General features: G+C 48.4%; 1 pseudogene; it reads right to left on the bottom strand.

The window, feature by feature from the left end:
• LOC142355653 (large subunit ribosomal RNA) overlaps positions 1-4,780 on the bottom strand; it is a 7,273-nt pseudogene extending 2,493 nt beyond the window's left edge.
• Positions 4,781-5,069: the final 289 nt, after the last annotated feature.

The following is a 5,069-nucleotide window of genomic DNA, read 5'->3' as shown; positions in this document are numbered from 1 at the left end:
TCGTTGCTGTGGTTTCAGGGGGGCTCTTCTCAGGTCATCTAGCTTCTTCTCCAGCTTCTTGATGGTGTTTGTCCTCGTACCATATGCCCCTGTCTCAATGCCCAGGTACTTGTAGAAGGACTCTGCTGTCATCACGGGGAGACCTCCTGCCCTGCTGCTGAACACTGTGTTAGGGTTTATCACTATCTGTCGGTCCCTTGGCACTGTGTCCACATCTAGGGTTGCACACTTCTTGGCATTGAGAGAGAGACCACATCTTTCCAGCCCTGTCTCCAGTCTGTTGATAGAGTCCTGAAGCCCTGTCTGCGTCTGAGCTAGCAACACAACGTCATCGGCAAAGGCGAGGTGATTCAGCTTTTCTGAGCCCATCTGGATTCCAGTCGTCTGGGGTAGAGTCTTCAGCACCCTGTTCATCACAAGGTTGAATAGGATTGGGGAGATGGGATCCCCCTGTCTGACCCCCTTGGATGGCTTCACCAAGCGTCTTGCTCCGTCGATCTCCAGAGTTGTGCCCTGTCTCTTGTAGCCCTTCATGATGTATCTGAGGATCTTGGGGTCTATGCCTGCTTCTAGTGCTGCTTCTGCCAGGGCCTTGTGGGTCACACTGTCAAAGGCCTTCTTCACATCTATGAAGGCCAGTTTGAGTCCCCGTCTCTGTGTCTTTGCCTCACTGATAATGCCCTGCAGCAGAAGAGAGTTGGTTGCCGTCCCATCTACCCTCTTGAAGCCCTTCTGTCTGATATTGTCGTCTAGGTCCTCAAGTCGTGCAGCTAAGCACTTGTGGAACACCCTGGCCAGTACACTTGCCACTGTGATGGGTCTGAAGTCCATTGGTTCCTGAGACCCTGCCACTTTGGGGATGAACACTGTTCTTCCACTAAGGAGCCACTCGGGTAGATGTTCAGCCAGCAGCCAGAGATTGAAGTGGGAGACCAACTTCTTGAAGGGGATGCAAGTCACCGTCTTCCTGCTCACCCTGTCTGGTCCAGAAGCTGTCTGTCCCATGGTCTGCACACACTTGGCCACTTCTTCGATGGTGATTGGAGTGACCCAACCCTGACCGCTGATTGTGCTTAGGTCTATTGTCTCTGCTTCCGTCTCAAGGAGCTGCTGCCAAGCATCAAGAAACCCTGTCTTGTCGGTGATGGGGTTGTGCTCACCAAACTTCTCCCATGACCCATCCATCACTGATGCCGCTGCCTTAGCCCTGTCACGTCTGTAAAGAGCCTGCAGTCTTGCATACTGGTGCCGTCTCATGCCCTTCTTGGATCGTCTAGGATGTTTGTGAGCCCTCTGTCCCCCATTCTTCCCTGGTTCTTGTGCAAGGGTTTGTAGCCACATCTGTCCCTCTCTCTCGACGTACTGGGTGAGATCGTCGTCCGTCATTCTGTGCCATTCACCCGGAGGAGGAAGAGCCAGCATCTCAAGGTCGATGCCCGTCTCAAGACAGTGTCTTGGTCTGTCTTCCTGCACAGTGTTTTCCTCCCTGTCATGTTCCTGCATCATTGCCACAAACTGTTGGTTCTTTCTCAAGCCCTTGAATGCCTCAGCGGATCGATGGGGGAACAGTCTTGCCAGTTGCTCATTCTCTTGCTTCTGGGATGCGGGATCAAGGCCCCTCATCGCTTCTCTGACCAGAGCCATTTCCTCAAGAGTCCACCTTGCATTAGATCTGCCTGTCTTCTGGGCCTGCATCTGGTGGTATGTATCTGGGTGCCTGCTTTTGGTGTGAAGTGAGAGACCAGTCTGTCCTTTGAAGGGTCCAGCACCACAGATTGAGCAGCACCAGTTGGGGGCTGTTGCTTGGCCACTCACGGGTTCCTGGGTGGGAGCCCTGCCCGCATGTGCTCCCTGTGATGCTTTCGTCTGTGATGCCCCTGACTTGTGACTTCTGGTCTTGTGCTGCTTCAGGCCGAGCTCACTCCTGAACGGACCCTGTCCGCAGATGTCGCAGGTCCACTTGGAGGCCACGTCTCCACAACTACTGGTGCTCACACTGTCTTGTCTGGCTGAGGCCAGATCTTTCTCATTGATTGTCTTCATCGTTGGGACTACTGTACCGAGGTACAGACTTTGGTTTTACCCAAAGTGGTTGGCGAACTTTTAAGGTGGTCAGCACACTTCACCGGACAGCCTTTGTTCTGGTATGACTCCGAAACCGTGGTTTTTAGTGGTTCGCCTTCCACGGACAGTCTTTGTTTTGGTGTGACTCCGAAACCGTGGTTTTAGTGGTTTGCCTTCCACGGACAGTCTTTGTTTTGGTATGACTCCGAAACCGTGGTTTGTTGAGTGGTTTTCCTTCCACTGGGCAAGTTTTTAAGGTTTGTCCATTCCGGGGACTATTGATGGTGTGCTTAGCTCAGCCACGAATGGCAGTTTCCAGCGAGACCTCGTGGAGGTTGCACACAGTCAACTAATCATCACTACTTAAGAGAGTCATAGTTACTCCCGCCGTTTACCCGCGCTTATTTGAATTTCTTCACTTTGACATTCAGAGCACTGGGCAGAAATCACATTGCGTCAACACCGTTTCACCAGCCATCGCAATGCTTTGTTTTAATTAAACAGTCGGATTCCCCTTGTCCGAACCAGTTCAGAGTTCGAGTGTTTTTTGTGCAACAGAATAGACCTAAAGCATATCAGCTAGCAGTCAAACCAAACGCCAACAACCCGAAGGCCATCGCACGCTTTAGCAGACCGAAGCGTCAAACTAAAGGCTTGTTACACCCACTCCTCAGAGCCAATCCTTCTTCCGAAGGTACGGATCTATTTTGCCGACTTCCCTTATCTACACTGTTCCAAGACCAGAGGCTTTTCACCTTGGGGACCTGATGCGGTAATCGGTACGATTCACTCTCCTGACATCTGCTAAGCCAAACTTTTATGTGCCACCAGGAACAATTGGGACACAGCAAATGCTGCTGTGCTCTTGCACGCTTCGAGCCTTATCTCTGATTGAATCAATTCCAAGGACTCTACAACGTGTTATAAAGAAAAGATAACTCTTCCCCAAGGTCCCAATGACAAAGTTCGACCTCAATGACGTTGCCGTCTCAATGCCAGGAGAGTAAGTTCGGGAATTTTAACCCGATGCTCTTTCGAGACTCAGCAGTTTTCAAGAAACCACTATTCAAGACTTTGGCATTAGCCTGTCTTTTAGAATCGACTAACTCATGTGCAAACGCTGTTCACATGAAAGCCTTTCCCGCTTCAGTCCTCAAAGTTCTCATTTGAGTACTTGCTACTTCCACCAAGATCTGCTCCATTGATCGCTTCGCGCATACACTTGCGTGCATACTTTAGCGCAATCAATGTGTCCTCCTACACATGAATATCATTTTTGAGCTGGTGAGGCTCTTTTTCTCTAATCTAACTTGCGTTAGATATTGATATTCATGGTTGGGTATAGGCCACGAGCTCTAGTGCCATCCATTTTCAGGGCTGATTGATTCGGCAGGTGAGTTGTTACACACTCCTTAGTGGATTTCAACTTCCATGACCACCGTCCTGCTGTCAGTATCAATCAACACCTTTTGTGGTGACTCATGAGCAAGTAGTTAGGCGCCTTAACCCAACTTTTGGTTCATCCCACATCGCCGGTTCTGCTTACCAAAAGCGGCCCACAAAAAGCTTGCATTCATAGTCCAAGTGCAATTAAGTCACAAGGACATCTCACCGATTTATAGTTTGAGAATAGGTGAAGGAAAAATTTTCCCCCATTCCTCTAATCATTCGCTTTAACCGATGAAATTGCTTTGCGAAGATTTTTCAATCTTGCTCAAGCTTTTGCTATCCTGAGGGAAACTTCGGAGGAAACCAGCTACTAGATGGTTCGATTAGTCTTTCGCCCCTATGCTCAGGTCAGACGATCGATTTGCACGTCAGAACCGCTTCGGGCTTCCACCATGGTTTCCCGTGGCTTCGCCCTGCCCAAGCATAGATCACCATCTTTCGGGTCGTGTGCTACTTGCTCTGGATCAGTCATGCAATAAGAGCAAAACCGTCCGTGGTTGCGGGACACCGAATCGGCGCCCTCACCACACAAAGTAGTGCAATTCATAAAAATTACACTGTTCACTTTCATTTCGCGTGTGCGCTTTCAATGAGCGACAACACTTGCAAGCAACTCACACTCCTTGGTCCGTGTTTCAAGACGGGCTGTAGAGAGCATTGAATAGGAAGTTGAGGTCAGACAGGCAATCAAGATCAATTTATCTCATTTTGTTTAGAATCAACAAGAAGAATTCCGAGGAAAACTTCTGCTCGATTCATTAACAAGATTTGCCAAAAGACGACAACTACACTACTCGGTAGCCGAGAATATAATATCAAGGCATTGAGTATGGTAACGCTCACTCCAGTTCCCCTTCAACAGTTTCACGTACTTTTCACTCTCTCTTCAGAGTGCTTTTCAACTTTCCCTCACGGTACTTGTTTACTATCGGTCTCGCTTTATAATTAGCTTTTGGAGAGACATATCTCCAGCTTCGAGTTGCACTTTCAAACAACTCTACTCATAGGAATGAGCCATTATGACTGGTATCGAAAATGACCTTTACAGGATTTTCACCTTCTTTGATGCTACTTTCCAGTAGACATCAGGACAAATTCACCAGTCTAGCATCAAACCATACCGGACACCGAGAAATGTTGCCATTTCTCTTCCCGATGAGCTTTTCCCTGTTCATTCGCCATTACTAAGGGATTCTCAGTTGATTTCTTTTCCTCCCCTTACTGATATGCTTAAGTTAAGGGGGTTCTCTCGCCCAATTCAGGTTATGTAGTTGATTGTCTCTTAATTGGTTCACTGACCAATATGAGACAGAAACCGATTCAGCAGTTTTGTTCGCTACTACTATCAAACACAGGTCGAAGTTTCCATTCAGTCATTAATTCCAACTTTCAAATGTTGTTGTTTCAGCTTTCGCTTACTAGAAGCAACATAATACTCGCTGCAATACAGACCTCGGGAAACCCTCACCGTGAATAAGGTTCACTCACATATTTCACTACATTTTGCGTGGGATTGGAGATGAGGCTACTCGTTCTTGCTCAGTACTAGGCTGAAA

The sequence above is a fragment of the Convolutriloba macropyga genome, unplaced genomic scaffold, assembly GCF_964194025.1.
Source record: "Convolutriloba macropyga unplaced genomic scaffold, txConMacr16.3 SCAFFOLD_508, whole genome shotgun sequence".
Taxonomy (NCBI): Eukaryota; Metazoa; Xenacoelomorpha; order Acoela; family Convolutidae; genus Convolutriloba; species Convolutriloba macropyga.
This window is presented reverse-complemented; position numbering and strand designations above follow the sequence as displayed.